General features: G+C 43.1%; 1 protein-coding gene and 1 long non-coding RNA gene across 3 annotated transcripts in view; one reads left to right on the forward strand and one right to left on the reverse strand.

Moving 5' to 3' along the window:
- The window catches only part of LRP8 (LDL receptor related protein 8), a 224,954-nt gene that overhangs the window by 55,872 nt on the left and 146,829 nt on the right, over positions 1–22,253 (forward strand). The window lies entirely within an intron of this gene.
- Positions 661–7,325, reverse strand: LOC143835672 (uncharacterized). Its single transcript, XR_013230309.1, has 2 exons — positions 7,163–7,325; positions 661–1,222 (listed from the first exon to the last, which is right to left on the reverse strand). It is a non-coding gene; the product is annotated as an uncharacterized LOC143835672 (long non-coding RNA).

Below are 22,253 nucleotides of genomic sequence, written 5' to 3' on the forward strand. Positions count from 1 at the left end.
CCACCCAGTCTGCAAAAGGAGGGGAGTACTGAAAGAAAATACATACTGCATAATGTGGGGCCTTGGACTTTGAGTGTTCTCTGCCAGCATGCCAAAGCAGGGGGGAGTGTTTAAAAGAAGCTCACAACTAATCGTGACAGCCCCACTGATGTTTGGTGCATTCAAACACTCCCCACAAGCCTGCCAAAGCAGGGCCCAGTCTTTTTAAAGGAGCAGAGTCCTGTATTTTTAAACACTCCTCACCTGCCTAACAAGGCATGAGGGAGTGCTAAAATGGATCAGGGGCCCTGTGTTACAGCTGCCTCCGGCTGTAGTGATCAACTGTAATACAGCAGTGCATTCCCAAATACCCCCCTGACCTTTGCTGACAAAACTTCACCTGTGAAGGTGAGGGGGGGGGTTGTATCTTGAACATTCCCTTTATATTTTATTTAAAAATTTTATATTAGCATTTATTAACCACCACTCCCAGACTCTGCCAGCTGGCTCATGGTGGTTTACAATAATATTTATTTACCTATTTCGGCCAAGTGCAAGCTGAGATAAGAATATGTTTCAGGTTATGACAGTAGCCTAAATGGTATAAGAACTATGATGGATTCATTCATTAACTCTGCTTGCCTGTTAAAGACTGGGGGGAGGTAGAACCAACCCAGGAAGTGCATTAAAACACCAGATTTTTAGTATAAGTGGCAGTTCCATAGTGGGTGAGGAGTGGCAGGACAAATGAGGTAACTGGGGAATCAGAGTGGTTGTGTCTCCTTACATTTACTCCTGATAACTGGATAATGTTATCTGGTTCCTTTCTAACTTGTATCTGATGAAGGGAGCTTATAATTCCAGACCCTTGTTGGTCTCTGAGGTTCTAGTAGACTCAAGTCTAGCCCATTCACATACTTTCTGTTCATGCTTGTATTCTCATTCTTCATGCAGATTCTCTTAGTCATATTGAAGCCAAGGTGAACATACATCATCATGGCGGTTGTTTCCCAGATCTTGCAGTCAAGGGTTGTTTGCTCCAGAGCAGTCTGGTCATTTGTTTTATCTGGAAAAAGTGGGCCAGGAAGGAGGAACACGATGGTACTTGATTTCATCCTGCTGGCCCTGGGCATGTTGTGGCAAGTAAAGAGGCACATGGTGGCACCCAACTTCAACCTCTGGCAACCTAGGTGTGGTGCTGCTAGCAAAGAGAAGAATGGGTGCAGCAGTGCCCACCTTCACCCTGTGAAGAGAAGAGTAAACTGGTTGGACCAGGATTAACCCAGCCATCCTAGGTGAGGCCTGCAGAGAGGAATATGGGCACAGTGGTGTCAGGTACCTATCGTTCCCTAACCAGTATATGTAACCAAAGATAATTTCTACCATGCTAATGCAGACAAGATTTCTTTGTGGCTCTATTAATTTTTATATCTGATTTTTGTATTTAACAAGCTGAAAAGGATCTGAGAAGACTCTGCTGTACTGGCTGTCTCCTGAGTATCATGTGGCACAATTAATATGCTGTTCTTCTATGCTTATCAAACAGAGGATGAATACTTGATTTATGCCTGATGCTCCCATCCAAGGCTTCTTTGCTCAGATGGCCAACAAAGGATGTTAACAGAAGTTAATTGGTGTAAGGCTACCACTTCATCAGGTTACTGGATGGATGCCACAAACTTATATAACAGGAGATCCCACAACAGTTGCCAAATGGCAGCCTTAATTGCTGTTTTACTCCATATCATTTTCTTCCTAGTTCATCTTGAAGTGATGTTGAATTGGGCAGAAAGTCAGAATGAACTGTAAATTCTAAGGAAAGCTAAAGGGTGAAATATGGAAACTAGATTGACCTATTTCTTGGCGACAGCTTTCTGCTAACATTTACAGAGGGAAAAGCATGACCTCTGTACAGGAAAAATATCTTAGGGCATTGCCTTACAAATAAATTAATAACATGGTTTTGTTCAAACATTAGAACAGGGCCTTGTGATCCTTTGTTATACTACAGAGGCTTGAGATCTAGAAGGGATATTAAAGCTGACATACATTTTGTCAGACAGTACAATAGAGCCTCTGAGATATAGACTGGTCAGCCAAATGCACCTCTTAGCCTGACATGCTTGTTTCCATTTTTTCTCCTGCTGTAGCTGGAACCAAACATATTCCTGGGTATGAAAAGCGACAGTGTTAGGGAAAGTATACAGGGTGGCATAGCACCACTCCTGGGGGTTCTCGAAGCCTGAAGAATGTTTTAGGGGTTTCTCAATGGTAAAAAAGTTGCAAAAAGCTGACTTAGATGACATGAAAATGTTCACAGCATCACACACACAAAATGATATACATAACTGTCAAAACAGGCACATAGTATTTAATGTGAAAAAATAATGCACTTAATCTCTGAAAGAGGACAGTTTGACTGCTTAACACTGAAACAACCAATGAGATATCAGTTGATAGTTATGTATGTCATTTTGTGTTTGTGGTGCTGTATGTAGAATGAAGGCTTGACCTGAATATTGTAGAAGTTAGAATATTATTCCCCGTGTGCTTTTAATTGCTGGTTTGTTGTTGTTGTTGTTTTTTTTTTGGGGGGTGGTATTTGTAGAAAGAGGTATATGCCTGTCTACTCTTAAGTTTGAAGAGGCTTGCAATTATACAGTGCCATCTGTCAGTTTGGCTCAGACCATTATTCTGGGATAGTTAAGGCATTTTCCCAAGCCACAATGAATTTGCTTGGAAAAGAGCATTAAAACACTCCATTAGAGTTAGCAACAATGTTTAAGGAGATTATTAGATGTGTCACATCTGAGATGATAATTACTTCATAGTTTATCCATTAACCTATTTATTAATGAACATGAATTAGGTTTAAGAAACATTAATACCATATAGAAGTCAAAAATAGTTTGAGCTCTTTATGGTTTATTTGTCAAACAAATAATTCATTCTTATTTTTTATATTTATATACCTCCCTCCCCTGAGGCTCAGGCCAGTTTACATGGAACATAAGCAATATATGGAACTTAGTTTCTACATAACATATGATTGAATTGCAACAATAATGACTTTAATATTTGCAACTACAACAGAGGGTAACAGTCTATAACAAATAGAACAGGTCCAAGGTTCAGAATGGGTGTAGGGATTCCTGGGAGGAAGGGTGCAGGGGCCCTGTAAATGTTGCTGATTTTGGTTGGCCTCAACCAAATGACTGGCGGAAGAGCTCCCTATTGCAGGCCCTGCAGAAATGTATTAGTTGTTAAAAGGAGTAAAGTGAAGAATGAAATGAAACAGAGAATGATTATGCATGGGGCACATAATCTGGGGTGGTGGCAGCAGGGCAGCCCCGGTTGCGCACAACGTGTGGAATTTTCCATGTTCCTTGGGATACCGTGGGGGCTAGGTCGGGCTGGAGCCGTGCATAATTTTCCCCTGACCTGTGATGTTCCTGCAGGGACACCAAACGTCCCTGTCAGCTCTGCGGAGCCACAGAGCTGTCTGGGGAGTTCCCCCCACCCCAACCTTGGTGGGAGAGTGGGATGCCGCTCCCAGCCATCGTGTGGTGGGGGTCCCATGCCCCCCCACTCCCCTCCCCACTGCCGGTGCCTCCGGGCAGTGTACTGAGCTGCTGCCATCCATAATGGGCTAGAGAAATTAATGAGTTATAGTCAAGGTCTGTGATTACTATGTATGCATTTCCTGTCACATTGCAACCTATTACAGTCTCTGCCAAGGGTATTAAACTGTTGCAAATGGTTTTTGCTTTAATAGAATGAATATTATATGGGTATTGTTACCCATTAATTTATTGTTTTACACTGGATAAGAGTTTGTTCTCAGGTAATTTTGCCCCTACAGAAGAGTATCATTGTATGTAGATGTATCACACACACACACATACAATATTAGCTCAGTCTGTCATGCTTCTGTCATGGGATGCACATTCTGTTATGGTGCATTTTGGATTTTGCAGGGAGTATGAAAATGGATGACAAAGCATGTCATTATGACATTTAGGATATGTGAAGGAAGTGACAATATATGCCTTACTTAAAGCATATATTGAGGTCAAAACAAATGTATGAAGTGGGGGAAAATACTTCTGGATCTCAAAGCACATTAAAAGAAATCTCTTCCTTTTGGGTTATTAGTCTGCAGTATTAATAACCATAATATGCAGATTTTGTGTGGCATACCAGGCAGTCAAGCAAAGTTATACTTGTAAGGGTGGCTTGTAAATTGGCAGACTATCATTCTTTTATTGAAGTTCATTTTGCTTGTTTTCATTGGATTTGCCATCCTTATTCCCTTGTGGTCACAGTGCCCTTTGTCAGATGAAACTCCAAGGTTGGTTCTCAAGGCAGTTTTGCTTTGCCTTTCGTCAACAAAAAGAAATTATATGTGGGAGTAAGAGAAATTCCTAGCTGTGCTTAGTTAAGAAGTATGCAGAAAACTCTTCATAGCTCTTCAGGAGTGGGCTTGATCATAGGGTTTTTGAACTAGCACAATGCTTATCTGCTTTCCAAAAAATTTCACTAATGCAATAGCAGAAATTTGAGCCTTGGCCTTGGCAACCCCTGACCCATAGGTGGGCTAGTGCTTAAGAGACTTTGGTCCTGTCAATCTTACTATGAGTAGATAGCCTTTGTAGGCCTTGATTTTAATGCTTGAAGTACTTGAAAGGATTATAATAAGCTTTATGGGGTACCAATCTTTCAGGGATCAGTGCTAACGCTTGATGAAGTGTTTAGGATATGTTGGGCTTTGAAGTATCCTGGATTCTACAACTTTCAAGCAGCTACTCAGTCACCATACTTATAAGCAGGTAACCAACTGATACAGCTCTGAAACCAGCTTTTCTCAACTTTTTTTCCACTAAGAAACATCTGAAACATTATTCGTGGCATGATAGTGCAGAATATGGTTGGGAAGCATAGCTGGGTACATGCCCACCTGGGACCCTTCCCCTTCCCACCCCCTCCAGGCCCATCATTGGCCATTGGGGGGGTCAACATATATGGTCATATCACCAGATAAATGTTTAACAAATTTTAAAAATATATAAAAACAGGAAACCCTTCCAGAGCCATCAAGAAACCCTGATTAAGAAAGCCTGTCTGAAACAAAAGGCTTCTGAGATCTTTGAACAATCTCTGATATTTTCCTCTAATTCAGGGAGGACTAGCTGGGATTGTGCATTGTGAAATAATATGCCATTGATATAAAAGTGTCAAAAGTAGTGAGAAGGATTTTCGTCCATTGACATGTTGTGACTATGGTGAGACAAGGAAGTTGTTGAAGTGCACGGATGATCCCTTCAATTAAGACCTAGCACAGTGATTACACTCAATCATTTCCTAAAGGGTTCTGAAAGGCATGGATTAGAGGCGAAAAGAAAAGTGGCCGGTTTTTGTAAAGAGAGTGTATCATCCGGAGCAGTGCAGCCAACTGATCTTTTGTTAGTGTCCAGGAAGGAACCAGCTCCAGTCTAAGCCAGCTGCTTGGCTTGTGCACAGCAAGGCAGGCTGGCACTGCTTTGTTACTTTCTGCCAGTATCTGAAGCACGAGGGCTGTTCTGGGAGAAAATTGCGGGGATGTATACAAGCAGGCTGCAGAGTAGCACGATAAAATGAACATGGATCAGTGAATGGGCATCTTAGCTGGCATGAATCTTTGCTACCTGAGCTCTGTAGATGCAGGAGCTGCAAAGCTAGTAGGGGTAAATTTCTGGGATGTCTGTCATGATCTTCCCATCAGACAATGTTGCTGTTTTATGCTGAGCACACTCCTTAGTCCTTTAAATGTACTGGTCTCATTATTCCTGTGACCAATGCCGAGAATTCAGTTAGTTATTCCAAAGAGAAATGTTTACAAAAAACAATGAAGATAATTTTCTGAAGCATCATTTCCCAAGCTTCTTATACTCTGATAGCCTTGACTTTGTCTGTCCATAGACCTCTCTCTGTCAACCAAGAGAGAGTTTATGGAACACTTGAAGGCGAGCTTTTAATTTGGTTTTGTTGCAGTAAAAGCACAGAAGGCAAGTGTTAGTCCTCTCCTGCCCTTTGCCCCCTCTAAACCACCAATTAATGTTTTAATTTTATTTATAATTTGATGATTTTTATCCTGCCACTCTCAAAACTGCTTGTGATGAATGCTTCTCTAGTGTTGACTATCTTGCTTTGGTGGTTGAATATTATTTATTTAATAGGGGCAAAGCTTGGCGGTGGGAAGAGGAAGGGGAGGAGCTGTCCAGGTTGAATGTGTGTGTTGTGTGGGAGGTTGTGGTGGCGTGGTGGCAAATGAGGGCATGGGTATGGAGAGATGGGTGTCAAGAAGCTGTGGTTTGGAATGTCTGTTGAGTGTGGGAGAGGACTGACCTTTGGGAATTGTGGCATAGTGGTTACAGATGAGCTTTCCAGAAACATGTCTTCAGATATGTGAAGGGAAAATCAGACTGGAGACTCTTCTTAGGGGGAGATTACATGGCAACCAGTTCATTTCAGTTCTGCATCATTTCCTTTCTTGTGTGAATTAGGCCACAGACACCGAAATGTCCCCCTGCCCTAATAATGGAGTAGTCACAGTACAAAGAACTTTGGCCCAAACTTCCAGGAATATTTCCAACCAGGGGTAGCCAACCTCCAGGTGGGGCCTGGAGAGCTCCTGGAATTATAGCTCATCTGCAGACTAAAATGATCAACTCCCCAGGCAGAAAGGGCTGCTTTGGAGTTTGGACAGTGTTGTTGTGGAGAACAAACATTTAAGGCCTCCCATACAGGTTGTTGTTGAATTGAAAGATTTGAGGCCTACTGCACAGGGTTGTTGTGTAGATAAAACAGGAGGCAAAAGAACCTCCGCAACAGCATCCAGTTTCGTCTTCAGAATAACACTGTGCAGCAGGCCTCAAATCTGCAGAGAGTTGCAAAGAAAATATACACATGGCTTGTATGTGTCTAACCCCCAGCCAGAGCAGTATTTTAAGTGAGAAGGGGCTTTTCTGTGGCCTCCCTATCAGCCAGCTGTTTGGCAGGAGAAATCCCCCCCCTCAAAAGGAATGCCTACACCCATGCCCTCAGACTCCCCTGTGTTGCTCTCGGAAATACCTCCCCTTAGTCAGGGGCTATCAGAGGCTCCTTCACAGCAGGACTGAAGGGAGGGGGGAGGGAGTGCACTCACCAGCCTCCTGCCAGCTCTGTTAGTGTTCTGAGGCAAAGAGAGGGAAATTACAGTTTGATGTGACAGTTAGGACAGCCTTGGGGCGAGAAGAGCTGGCGCAGCCTGTCCAAGCCTCTGTTCTCATCCCCCTTGGCAGCCCTACTGAACTCCTCTTCCCGTGGTGGTCAGGGGCAGATTGGCAGCGATGTCTCCAGATTGCCCCTGGGTGGGCGGGCCCTGTCAGAACTTTGGCCCAATGATTGGGCCAAAGCCCTGAGTGGGCATGGCCAGTCAGAGTGGGGGGTGACTCCCAACTGGATAGAACTTTGTGCCTTCTGATCAGGCCCTCACCTGGACTGGCCCTGCCCACTGTCTGCCCACCAGGCCTTTAACCAAATATGATACCACACACCGAGCGGTTACAGATGGGTCTAATATTGCTTGGAATTGTTAGTAACAATTGTTTTGTGGGCAACCAAACCTGCACCTCCAGAGATGTGCCTTCCTGACAAGCAATAGAAAGCACCTGGCATTGAATGAGGAGCATAGATTTATGAGGAGAGCGGAAATAATTGTGTCAGGTGGCTTGTATCAGATGATAATATCATCCGTTCAGTCGTGTCCGACCCTCTGCGATTCTATAGGAAAGTTTCCGCCACGTGTCTCTGTCAATGACCGCTTCTTTTAGTTGGTTCATGGTCATCCCTGTGTTGGATTTGATCGTGTTGTGGAGCAGATGAAACGAGTGTAAATTAGGATAATGGAGGACTTCCCGCCCAAGAGGAATCTGTATGATTTCAGCAGGGTATCAGTATTCATTCAGGCAAGACGTGTCTTGATGGGCAACTACACAGCACTAGATTTTAAATACAAACATGCTCAGCAAATTCATATCAGAAGCTGCCATCTCCTTACCGTATCAAACGTTATCTTGGTTTCTAAATTGTGAATGCCGATAAAGGATTTAGTAGTGTCTCAAGACTGCAAGAAAACCCAGTAGCACTTTTTTCTTGGAACTTCACAGAGAAGGGTAAAATGCCAGTATTTTTTCTCTCATCCTTCTCCAGTCACACCACTTTATTTCAGGCAAAGTTTTTCGTCTTCCTTGTCATTTTACAGGATTTGCTCTTATCAGAGTTCTGATAGGCAACTTGATCGGCCTTCTCTTAAGCTTCATCTTTGGTGACAGCAGCTGGGTTGGATAGGGTGTAACAGATAATATGATGCCCCAGGGTCAAGATAAGCCTCAAGGGGATCATCTGAGTGTTGATTATGTTACCAAGTGGCTGTAACAGCAAGTTCTTCACGTACTTTGTTATTACATTCTGATTGCAAATGTTAACAGCTTTTTGTAGATGACCAATTGCATATATACGAAGCTGGTTAATTCTAGTTTCTATTGGATTTCACAGGTCATGAGAAAACATGAAGGTTTCAGGCAGAAAATTTGCTTCGTTTTGTATTCAGAGTGTTTATGTCAAACCAAATAGAATTGATTTTCGCACATTAGTATGAAAAAGATGGAGGTGGGAGTGTGCTAGCCAAGGATAGGAATTGATGTGCTTTTTCTTCTATCATATCTGTGTGCTTCACTTTCTTGGGAAGTAAAGCATAGTTCCAGTCTCTCCTCTTCCCCTTTGGAAACCCAATGAAAAACATTCAGTTATATATTCAGTTGCTTCAGGCTATCCAAGATACATAACTAAATATGTTCCTTGTTTCACACTTCCCTCTGGCAAGTAAAGCACCTCAGGATAGAAGAGAAGCTAGAGTAACTGACATTAACCCCTGTAGACTATTTTTAAAAGGTTAGTCATTTTACATAGAACATTATTTAACAATAATAATATATAACAAAATAGATTCAGTTGGGTAGCTGTGTAAAATCAACAAAGTTTAACTCAGGGTATAAGCTTTCATGTTCCTGCATAGTTCTGAAGATAATAATGTATAATAATAATAAGCAATAATGATACCTAGAGCAATTCTTATTGGAGCTAACACTAAATTGTCTAATCTTTTGTATAGTATCAGAGTGAATGTTTCTGTTTCCTCTCTCTGTCTCTTTTCCTGTCAGCCTTGTTGCCTCAGACAGAAACCAGCACTGAATGCTTTTACTGAAACTTATTCCTGTTGTCCTGATGCAGGACACTGCATTACATGCTTATTCAACTGGATATGTTGCTTCGTTGGCATTTTGAACTTGCCACTGTCTTTCCCCAAAGCCTCTTAATTTTCTTTCACTTGACTTCCTTGGTCTCCAGCAGTCTCACAGCTGCCCTCAAGCTGGGTTTATTTCCACTCAGAATTGCTATGAGAGAAAAGTGGGGCTGGGGGTGGGTGATTGAATAGGGAAAAAGGTGGAAACAGACATTTTCAGTGTTCCGCTTATCTGCTTTAAATGTCCCCATCTTCTTCTGCTTTGTAGTTGTTAGGTGTAGCTCACATTAACAAGGCTGATCTGCTGCCATTATATCTAGTCAGAACAGATTTAGTAATCATAGTTCACCAGGACAGAGAAGACGCTGCTAAAATTCTGAACCTGCATTGTTGTCATATTTTTGCTTGGAAACAAAAGCAGGGGGGAAAGGGGCCACATTTCAGTTTTTTTACTCCTGTGTTAAATACCTGGTAGTGGCCACCAAATGAATATTGCCAAAACAAGTTCAGCTGTAGAAGTAGAGTCTCTGAAATGTGGGACACTGTCAGTGAGTGTGTTTTGTGTGCAAATGTAAAGGATGTCTGGCAACTCTACTGGTATAGTAAGTGAGCTCTAGGGCTGGAGCCAAGGATGGAGAAACAGAAGGGCAGATAAGAACAGAAGGTAGAGCCCATGGCAGGAGCAGGTGGCACAGCTCAAGAGAAGAACAAGAGCCAGGGAGTCCAGATGTGCCTGTGTGTCTTAGAGTCAAATTGACAACCAAATGCAGTTTTATGTTTATTCTAGATTTTATCATGTTGCTATCAAAATGAGAAGTGAAGACAGGCTTGTAAATTAAAGGGCTATTGTTTGGGGGCCTAAGAGGTAGAGTATGAACCCTACCCGAGATTAAAGCAGTGCCGACACTATGGCCATTTTCAAACTGCTCATGTATTCCCTTTTAGTAACTGGCTGCTAATGGATTTTTTCTGTCATTTCAGCTGACTCATTTTAATATCTGGCTGCTAGTAGATTTTTTTTACCTGTTCATACAAACCTTCTTGCATCAGGTTAGCAAAGTGGTTGAGCTGCTTTTGAGGAAACCGCTGTTGAGAAAACTGTCATTTTCTATCTCTTCATTGCACTCTGAATTACTGTGGTGTGCTGTTTAAAATATCCATAGCATTTCCTGCAACTCCACATTCCCCCTGCCTTTTTTCACTGCATGTTCTTCAGTATAGTGTTAATCCAGTATAACACTTCAATGCTATAGCAGCAGCATCGACCCATTATGCACGGCAGCTGCTATGCCAGGCAGCGGGGCAGGATCCCCCAACGTTTCCCATGTACGCCCGGGGGTGGGGCTCCCCGGTGTATGCAGATGCCACGGCATAGCACGCACCCACACGTACACTTTGAGCCAGGGCTGGGAAGCCCAGAATGCTGCCCAATGGTTGCAGCAGCCAGGGGGGAGTGGGAAGGGGCCGGGCTCCTACCACACGCTGGAAGAGAGCAGCATGTTGCCCTCCCATGGGACGCCCTGGCCGGCTCCGCGGAGCTCGCAGGAGTGTGCAGTGTCCCTGCAGGGACACCGTAGATTGGGATGTGGCTGGGCCAAAAGGCCCAGCACTGTCAGTTACTCATGGCACCGGCCTGCCCCAGCCCCCGCCAGCGCCCGCGGTATCCCAGGGACCACGGAAGATCCCGTGTTCCTGTAATGCGGGCCCTCCATGGGCCTGGGCTGGGCCACACCCATGCTGGTGTTGTTGTCATGCATAAAAAGGGATTTCCCCCGATGCCCTGATGCCACCAGTGCGGGTGTTCCAGCCTGTGCATAATGGGTCATAAAGATGCCTTGACTCCATTGATTCCATTGAGTCAATGGAGTCAAAGCATCTCAGTGGTGCCACCGTAACACTATATTGGTTTATGTCTATAGCACTTAATTTAGGACATCCCTCCCAACTTCAAAAAAGATAGCATGGGGGGAGGGAGGTGGGGGGGAGGTGGCTCTGTTTGAACCAATGTAACACTTAATGGAAGCAAATTCATTGTATGAAATCCCCATCCCTGAATTACTTTACCCAAAATTGGACCAATAACAAAATCCCATTTTGAATTGTAATGCGAAGATCTTCTGTGTTGTTTCTATTTTATGCCAGGGCAAAACTGATTTGACGGAGCTTGGTAGATGAATAAAAAATAAATCAAGGGAAAATGAATGTTGATGTATTATGCTTTGTGTGGAAATCTAGTAGGTTTTCATGTCTGATGGGACAACAAATCAAATTTGAAACTGGGTAATGATCAGTGTTAAGTGTCATACATTGAAATTAATAAAAGTGTTGTGCTCGGACTGTGGAAGCCCAGCTTCAAGTCCTCTTTCAACCCGTAAAACTCACTGGGTGAACTTGAGCCTGTTACATACACAGGGACACAATCTTTTATCTCTTTCATTCCCAAATACCTCACAGTGTTATTGTGAACATAAAAATGCAGCAGTAGAAAACCATGTGTGTTTTTCTGAGCTCCTTGGGGAAAGGGCAGAATAAAAAAAGTTCTAAATACTTCATGCTGACCTAAGCATGATGGGTCCGGGCATTTAAATCAGGTATTACCAAATCACTCTTTTTTTTCCTATTGTATGCTTGAAGCTTGTATTTATATTGGTACAAAATGGAGATTAATGTATATGAAGTGGGAGTGTAGGCTGGATTTTCTTAAATCTCTATAATCTCTACATTATTCTAATATGTGAGTTTCTTGTGATTTTTGTAACAGACTGTGCTGTCTGGGGGTCCCAGTGTGGTTTTGAGGTGTGTATGGCACATGTGTCTTGTTTTATCAAGTATATACTTCCTGATCATTGATAAATAGTGGTCAAGAATGCACAGGTACAGAGTTCCAGTGACTATTCCTGTATTCTGAGGGAGATGATGTTGCATTTTAAAAGTGGCTTCTGCATTGTTTTGGACTGTGAAATCTCTCTCTGAGGAGTTCATAATCCCTTGGCAAGGCTCTGTTTGCTATGCAATTGCTTTCCTTTCCTCTTCTGCTGCTCACTTTATGGAGGAGCTATTTAATTTTGACGTTTATTTTTGTCTGCTAGTTTATGCAGGCTGTAAACTGAGTTCAGAGTGCAGTTTGGCTGCCAAGAGCAAGGCTGCCTAGTGTGGATGGGTGTCATGCATACATGTTTCAAGGTAACAAACTGGGGCATTGGGAATGCTGGCAGTAAAGTGTAAGCTAGTTAGCTGAGAGACATAATTGGGTGGAAACACCCTACTTTGCTTTACAGGCACCTATTGCTGTGGCATTTTCCAAACTCCTGCAATTCAGTAACATCTTCACTAATCCCCATAACAAACCCTGGTACTGAGACTGATTGACCTTGCTTCCTATGTGCCGGCAGACTGATTTGTTTAGAAATATAGAAAAGGTTTGGGAGGGGGAATTAAGCACTACCAATGTCAGGAGTCAAGCTTTCCATTTAACTTGAGAGCCGGAATTGAGAGGCTATGAATGCTGTGATCAAGAAAGAGTGTTATATTGCTTGAGCTAAAAGCTGTCAGTGTGTCATTTTCCCTGTTTGAGTGAAATGGATCAGCTTACAGCATTTAAAGCCTTGTGATGCCAAAGAATGTGAAGTGCCTTGTTCATTTCTCAGGGGGGCTGTAGGGCATTCTAGGGATGAAATCAAGTCTACCCACTGATTCTGTTAGGTCTGGTCTGAATGATATATTTGTGGGGAGGGGGTTTTGCTGGAAATTTTAGAGTTAAAATCTGAAACCTACTCACTGGTAGGCTTATAGTCTAAATTATGTATTTACCATTGTCTTTCATATCTACATTAAAATAGAGGAAGAAATAAAAACACAGAAATGTTAAAAGTATAACGAAGGAAGAAAAAGATAAAAGGTTATAAATTTATGAATTGCCCCCCCCCCCGTACTAATTGACCTGGGCTTGTTAAAGCTTGGGAACTAAGCAGGGCTGGCCACTGCCAGTACTTGGATGGGAGACAACCGAAGAAGAGTGGTATTGCTATGGAAGGCAATGGCAAGCTACATCTGCTCACCTCTTTCCTGGAACGTCTCATGGATGGGGTTGCAACTTGCCATGATGGCATATTCTTCTTGTAAATGTGCATATAAATATAAATACTAAGGTTTTCAGAGTCTTTGTCATATCCTTCCCGAATTGGACTGTGTAACATATAACTGGGTTCAGAGACATGCAACCCTGTCACTTTGCTTAGGAAAAAAACTCTTGTAGTATATCTTGATGTGTCAGTCCTTGCCATATTTCCACTGTAGGTGAACTGATATTCTGCATTTCAACTATAACATGCTACGGGCAGTAAGATTACAGATCAAAGAATACCTTTTTTGGCATAATAATGATTTAAAAAGACAAAAAGAAAAAATGGTATAGCTGAAATAGTGCAATTAAGTGATATGAACAGTCTTTCAATAACATATAAATATTACAAGATGGCCATATCGTGATGTGCGGTCTACATTGGGATCACAGAGGTTTGTTTTTAGCCGGTATAGGGTTCAGATATGAACAATTCACCCTTTGTATTGTTAACAATACCTTGGCTATTTCTCGGATAATCTCCGGATCACTTTCACCTAGAATTTTATGCATGGTGTCCTTCTTGTCTGCAGTACTAGATTTCAATGTTCTCCAATATTATACTAGTAATTTTTGCAAGTGAAGAAATCTAAGGCATTCCATCAATAGGTGATATAAAGTGTCAGTCATGACTTCTTCGGGTAGGGCAGTAGGCAATTTTTCAGTTGGCTCTTGTACAAGAGCCACATTGTAGAATTGTAGAATTGGTTTCACCACATTGTAGAATTGGTTAATGATGCTAGGGTGCATTGTGAGTGGAGTAGAAGGACAAAGGACACATTGTGTCAGTCTATTATCCAGTACATTTGCATGTCATAGATTTGAACTGTTTTTTCCAGTTATTTGCTTTTCCTAGGAAATCTGGGAACTGTGGTTCAGTGTGGGGCTCATCAAACTACAGATTTTAGGACTCTCTGAGGAAAGCTATGAGAGTTAAAATGTTATGAAATGAATATAAGCTTGTAGAACAGATAGGCCTGAAGCGAAGCAGGACTGCCCTGTAAACTGGCTTCACAGGACAGTATCTGGGAGCCACATATAAGTTGTTTTAAGCATTTATTACAAAGAAAAGGAGACAAAAGAGGCCCTTTTTGCACAGCTCTTAAAGAACAAGTGACTTTTTTCATTTATACTTTGTCAATCCTGTTCAGATCAGAAACTCCAAGCAAAATTATACAGTGCTTTCAAAGCAATTTTACTTAACTTTTGACTTCCCAAGATACATCTAGTAGTAGAATTTAGATGAAACTACTAGAGATTATGTGTCCTGACAAAGATGGCCTACACTAGCCTGATCATGCCAGAACTTGCCATACAGGCCATCTAGTCCAACCCCCTGCTCAATGCAGGATCAGCCTAAAGCAGCCATGTTCTAGTTTGCTATCTCCCCTCCTATTTGTATTGCTGTTGACAAACAATGCTGATGAAAGGTTTGTTTACATAACAATCAAAATGTTATTATTTGTATAATAACTTTCTGTATACACTACCTCCCCCCCCCCCCCAAGTAATGCATTCTCTTCCCAGTGAGGTAGGCAAGGCTGAGAGTGTGTGGCTGGAACAAGAACACCCAACAATCTTCTGTGGCAAAGTCAGGTTTTGAACTTGGGTTTCCCAGATCTTAGTCAGACACTCTGAGCATTACACTACTTTTACCACTAAGGAAAGATGTCAGGGCAATTGATCTGTCCTACAGATTAAAGGAGCAGTAGTTATGGTAGCCATCCATTGTTTATTGCTTCTAGAAAGAGAAGTTGTGAGAGAGCTCACGCTCCAATTAACTAGTGCCTCTTAAATGTATTGTCTTTAGTCCCCAGTTGATCTTGTGCCCTGGACAAGATCTTGATCTTGTGCCCCAGTTGATCTTGTGCATCTTCCTTCTGTGCTACATTACCACTTGACAGTGCAATGAAGATGGTCCTATGACCCATGAGATTTAGTCCCTCCCACACCTTTTTGGCCCTGACCTCCAATGTAAAACAAAGAATCTTGATGCACCTTAAACCTTAACAAATTTATTGTGGCATATGCTATTGTGAACCCTCTGTGTTCCTTTCTATGAGCTTTAACTCGTGAAAGCTTGTGTTACAATGCATCCATTAGTCCTTAGGGAGCCATGAGATTCTGTATTATTTTGGATGCAGCAGATGAACCCAGCTTCCCCTCTGGAACTTGTTTCTCATGAAACTAGATTCACAATAATTCAGATCCAGCACTTTTGCTATTTGTGGCTGTCAAACAAAGAAGCCAAAGAGCCTCATGAATCAGGTTGAAGATGAGCTGAAGACATCTTTCCTCCAAGTATGGGGAGTAAGACTCATCTGCCCAGCTTTGATATGAATTTCTACTGCAGAATATATGCTGTCAGATCTAATGAAGAGAGGATATCTGGCCTGTGGAAGATAAATTGAAAGGTCTTTCTGAAGTCTGATGGGAAGATATTATGCAGAAATGACAGCCATAGTACATGTGAAGATGCATGTGGGCACATGAAACCTTATACCCAGAATAGAATTTTGTTGTCTTAGAGGTGCCACTAGATTCAAACATTGTTAGTACAGATGACTCAAACATTGTTGATACAATTAGATGAACAAGTTCCTCTAGCTAAAATCAAGGCAGGAAGTTGCTAGTTGAATGTTACCACATGTGCATTTTGTTAGTGGATGAATTGGGATAGAGGGAGATAACTAAAAGGAAATTGGCTGGACAGTCTCTTCTTTGTGCAGCAGGCAGTGGCATTTCCTATGAGGCAGAGTGAAATATGTGATGTGCTCCTCAGCTGACAATGCAAGGGATTTGTGCTAACACAATGCAAGCACAAACAGCATGTGTAATAACAGCCTTCTTTCCTCCTGTTCCTGCCAAGGTGGCAACAACAAAATGGAACTGGCAGTTGTGCTCTTATTGAAAGGCACAGATGAGTGAAATGAATAAGGAACATTGTGAGGTACATGCGGGATTAATGTGTTGCTGGGAGAACAGGGCATTAGTCTATTAATGGTCATAGGAAAGCTCTATATAACAATAAGAAGCCTGAATTCTACCATGGTGCTTTGGGTCTCTGGTCCCCCTCCTCCTGATGCCTTCTCCTTGGAGCCTGTGTTTTTCTATCATCTGTGTGTCAGCAGGCCCCTGGTGTATAATGCTCATGCACTGCTGACGCTGTGTGGAGAAAAGAGAAAGGGTTTGTAACAGGCAGTTAAATATAGTCATTGTAATTCTCCAAAGGGGGTGGGGGTGGGGAAACAATCTAACTGGAAGGGTTTGAAAGCCAACTTGGTAAATGCCTCCTTCATAGATGCCGCTCCTTATGCCACTGCCATGACAACTTGCTTTCCTCATTTAAGTTCTTTGAAAGTCCTGGTTAAAAGTGCAAAGGTCCAAATGAAAAGTCGGCTGCTGTGTTTCTGGCATGTTAATACCTCTTGTCAGACCCCTCTAATCCTGGTCACAAGTTCTTTCACAGGCCCCTCTTTAATGTGGTCAGTGTTTTTGCTGCTTCTGAATGTCTGAAATGAATTGGAAATAAAGGGGCAGAAGAGCAAAGTGGTTTGGGCTAATTGCAGATGATGTTGAGGAAGTAGCCATAGAAACCAGTGCTATGATTGTGACACAAATGCTTTTAAATTGGCTTTTTTTGAGAACCAAAGTTAGAAATTCAGCTTTAGGTATGGGCCAGGTGACTAGCAGTGACAATAGCTCAGTGTTAAAAGGCTTCTACGGAGAAATTTGAATGAAGAAGCTCAGGGTGACTTTAGGCAGGAGTGAGATATATTTGACTTGAAGTGACCAGAAGTCATCTGAAGAGATTCCATTTACTACAATTTTACTGATTTATCTTTTCTGATTTTAGCATTAATATTTTGTTTACCTGCTGTTTTACTGAATTTGTATTCTCTTGTATTGTTATATTCATACTGGAAACCACCTTAGGCAGTCCCTTTACATTAGCAGTCTTCAAGTTCCCCAAGCCTCTAACCCACTGAGAAGGAGCTAGAGTTTCTAAAGCAGCAAGTGTTAATAAGGAAAGGTCTTTACATCTGAATGATTGTCCAGGGCAGTATCAAATGTATGCAGTTCCCACCAGGAGCCAGTGAGGCATAGTGATTAAGAGTGGCACCTCTAATATCAGCAAAAGGGTTTGATTGCCCACTTTTCCACATCAGCCAGCTGGGTGACCTTGGGTTGATCGCAGTTCTCTCAGAGTGCTCTCAGCCCCACCTACCTCACAGGGTGTTTATTTTGAGGAAAAGAAGTGTGGGCAATTGTAAGCTGCTTTAAAACTCCTGTGGGTAGTGAAAAGCAGGATACAAGCCCCCAGCTCTTCTTCTTCCGCAAGTCTGAGCAGGAGTTGGGCTTGGAGGCAAGCTGCAGAACCTTGGATAGCTCCAAGGCTGACAGTCTGATGCCACAGCTGCTTGACCAGCCTGAATTCTAAAATACATGAGCAGCCTGAGAGAGAGCAATCCTGATCTCATCCTCCATTAGCAATGTCTCTTAATGTTTCCTCACACGTATATGGGGTCTGGCATTTCTAAGGCAGAGTTTGTTTGTTTGTTTGTTTATGCAACCCCTTTCTTCCTCATGACAATCATGACAGCTTACAACATAGATAAAATATACACATGAAATCCATTAAAAATTAAAACAAAATTGAAAATCGCAACTCAGAGCTGCTAGTAATCATAACCAAATATGTTCTTCAAAGTATCTATCAGCTTATGTTCTGTCTGGAGCAGTGGTACCAGGCAGTTCAGAAATGGTGTCCCCCCCCCCCCCATTGTATTCCTTGAATGGAATTGCTGGCTCAGTCAGTCTATGTGGGCCTGTGTCAAGTTCTAGACTAGCTAACTCCTCATTTCAGTCTGTGTCTGGTTCTCTGAGTGCAGCATTACTATTACCTCTCTTCTTGCTATTCCTGGCATGTATATAAATAAAGTGGTGCCATCTAAAATCATGCCTCTGTAGGGTGAGTCCACAGTCCATCTCAGTGGCCACTGGTCTAAATTAATAAATTAATAAATAGTGCAACTTGGCTTTCCTTTGGGGACTGCTTTTAGCACTGGTCCCTACAATGAGATTCCAAAATTGTGGCTTGTGGTGCTTTGAAATAATTTGAATTGTTTCTTTTTATTTCAATATAGGAATTAAGGTTTTATTCCAATATAGGGAAGGGATGTTAGGGATTAGGAAAAGGATTAACGATAAAATGGCTGATATTGTAATGCCCCTGTATAGTTCTGTAGCGTGGCCTCATTTGGAATGCTGTGTACATTTCTGGTCTCCATATCTCAAAAAAGACATTGCAGAGCTGAAAAAGATGCATAAGAGGGCATCCAAGATGATAAGGGGTATGATGTTCCTTCACAATCAAGAAAGGCTGAAGAATCTGGGACTTTTCAGTTTAGAAAAGGGATGCCAAGGGGAGATATGATAGAGGTTGACAAAATACTATAACTCTAGGGCACCCAATTAAACTGGTGGGCAGTAGGTTCAGGGTAGACAAAAGGAAATACTAATTTACACAGAGAGTGGTTAAAATGTGGAATTTGCTGCCAGGGGATGTAGTGATGGACACAGGAGTAATCACCTTTACAAGTGTATTAGATAGATTCATGGAGGATAAGTGTATCAAAGGCTACTAGCCATGGTGACTAAGGGGAAGCTCCACATTCAGAGGCACTAATCCTCTGAATCTAGCATCAAAAGACAATATCAGCGGAAGGACTCAATTTCTATGCACTGTTGCTGGCTGTCCAGGGGAACTGGTTGGCCATTGAGTGATACAGGATAATAATCATCATCCCTTCCAGGTCAGGATGGCTCACAACAAATATAAAACAACTAGCAAGAAAGCCCATTGCAACCAGGGATGTAATGGGCGCTAGGACCCATGGGAAACTGGCAGACGCAAATATCTCTCTCTCTTGCAGCAGGAGTCATAGGAGGTAATCAGGGCTCCTTCTAGCAGGGAAGCAAGGGTCGTTTGCAATTTGGAGCTTGTTTGCAGTTTGTCTCTGTCTGTCTCTCTCTCCCTCACAGCGGGAGCAATAGCAGGTAATCAGGGGTCATTTGTCATTTGGCAGGGCTCTCTGTGTGTCTCCCTCAGGGGTCTGAGAGCAAAGTGCCTTGCATCCAGGGAAGGGGGGCGGGAGCTGTAGAGGGAGGGCCTATTCCATCTCGGACAGCCAGAACACTCTCGACCCCAAGGACTGTTTCACAAATATTAAGAGGAACAATGGATAAGGATGCATTAATATGATAAAATGTCTATTCAACGGATTACTTTAAAACAACCCACCTCGTCTATACCCTCACAGAGGGACGCTATCTGATGTTGTGGGGTTTGGTGGGTTGAATGGGAAGGCCAGTATTTTAGATGTTATTTTCCTGGCCTCAGCCATAGGCCTGGCAGAACAACTCAGTCTTACAGGCCTTGTGGAACTGCTCTAAATTCTGATCTCATTAGGTAGAGTGTTCTATCAAGCTAGAGCCAGGGCTCTTTAAGGATGGAGACCTTGAGCAAGTTCTGGTAACCATATAAAAGTAAAGGTAAAGGTATCCCCTGTGCAAGCACCGAGTCATGTCTGACCCTTGGGGTGACGCCCTCTAGCGTTTTCTTGGCAGACTCAATACGGGGTGGTTTGCCAGTGCCTTCCCCAGTCATTACCGTTTACCCCCCAGCAAGCTGGGTACTCATTTTACCGACCTCGGAAGGATGGAAGGCTGAGTCAACCTTGAGCCGGCTGCTGGGATTGAACTCCCAGCCTCATGGGCAAAGCTTTCAGACGGCTGCCTTACCACTCTGCGCCACAAGAGGCTCTGGTAACCATATATGCTGAACTAAATGGATCATTGGTCTGATCCATCAGAGGTTTTCTTATGTTCTAGTGTGGTATTCCCCAACCATCGGGCTAAGGCCCGGTACCGGGCTGTAGAGGCCTCGGTATCGAGCCGCGGTGGGGGGGGAAGGTGTGGGTACAGCAGCAGGCATGCCTCCCCCCCCCCCCGCGGTGCATGCTTACTACGCCGAGATCGATCGCCGCCTCCCTTGCTGCGCCGGGAGCGATCGCACGCATTCACTGTGGTGGGGGGAAGGCATGGGCACTGGTGCACCGGTGGGCATTTGAGGGCACCGGCAGTCCAGTGGGCACAAACGCGCAGGTGTGGACCTGCCACGCCTGCTGGTTTGCGGGCGCCAGTGCCTGTGCCTCCCTCTCCCTCCCCTCGGTCCCCGAGCCTCTCTCCCCCCCCCCCCGGTCCCCAGCCCAAAAAAGGTTGGGGACCACTGTTCTAGCGGACTTCATTCTGTGTGCTAGTGGTCATTAGCTGAAAATTCTAATCCAGGCACCTTCTTTGAGTTATGCAGCAACATGTACTGCCCTGAGCCCATTATGGGAGAGATGGCCTAAAAATCCAATAAAGAATAGTAGATTAATTTAAAAACAATTCTTAGCAAGAAGGCCAATTATGTTCGCGTTTGCTTCTGTTAAACAGCACAGCACATTCTGTCCTCCCAGGTACCCACCTCTCAAAAATCTGGTAGAAGTTTCAGTCTTGTTTCACAGAATCCTAGAGTTGGAAGGGGCCATATAGGCTATCTCAGTACAGGAGCAGCCTAAAGCATCCATGATAGGTATCTGTCCAGCTGCTGCTTGAAGACCACCAGTGAATGGGAGCTGACCACCTCCTTAGGCAGCCAGTTCTGCTGCTGAGGTACTCTATGAAAAGATTTTTCCTGATATCTAGCTGGTACCATTCTACACATAGTTTAAACCCATTACTATGGGCTCTATCCTCTGCTGCCAACAGGAACCACTCCCTGCCCTTCTCTAAGTGATAACCTTTCAAAGATGTAAGGAGAGCAATAATGTCCCCTCTCAACCTCCTGCTCTCCAGGCTTAACATTTCCAAGTCCCTCAGTCTTTCCTCCTAGGGCTTGGTCCCCAGGCTGATCATCCTTGTCAGTCTCCTCTGCATCTCTGATCATCCTCATCACGCTCTTCTGACAGGTGGTTCAGTTAAAAAATGACAATTGGAAACAAACAAGTCAGTTTAGCACTGCTTGAGGACTGGGAAAGAGGCAAAGAAGGAGTGAGTAGATCAGTGAGAATCCCTATTCAAGTTGAAAAGGGAGAGAGCTCCAAGTGAAGAGTAGTCCCTGCCCAGTGAACAGGGAGATAACTCTTAAAAGAGGAGTGATCCCTGGCCAGTATATACAGAAGGATTTGGGGGATTGAGTTGTACATTTCTGAACCTTAAAAACCCGTTTTTGTAAGTTAAAATCAGAATCCCACCTGGCCTTCTCCCCTTCAAGTTAAAATATTTTTATTTTGAACTTTCAAAAACCTCTTGGGTCCATTTCAGAAGTAGAAAATAAGAAGGTGATTTTTGTCTCTTCCGTCAAGTCCCTGGACTGTGTATCAGTATCAAAATATATTATAAATGTGACAGGGTGGGACAGCCAAAGACCAATAAATAAGCAGAAAATAAATGTAGGGGTTGCTCAGCAAGAAAGAAAGAAAAAAGGAAAATCCTGTGAGTGAGGAAAGAGGATGAGATCACCATAGTCGCTTCAACATGTGTCAATCTGACAAGTTCAAGAATGGTTACTTAAATTCACTAAATAAATCAAGGATTGCAGTAATGAAAATCATTGCATCAATTGGCATATGTTGCCTCAGTGATTCACATCTTTGGACCTTGGTTCCCAGTGTTCTGTAAACTGCATCTGCTTAGCTTTCAGGGTATCTGATCTGAAAGTGGAACCTGGAACTACATTTGCAGGCATGTGCTTATTTTAGTACTTGAAAAGAAAATCACCCTGTG

This window comes from Paroedura picta, chromosome 4, assembly GCF_049243985.1.
Source record: "Paroedura picta isolate Pp20150507F chromosome 4, Ppicta_v3.0, whole genome shotgun sequence".
NCBI lineage: Eukaryota > Metazoa > Chordata > Lepidosauria > Squamata > Gekkonidae > Paroedura > Paroedura picta.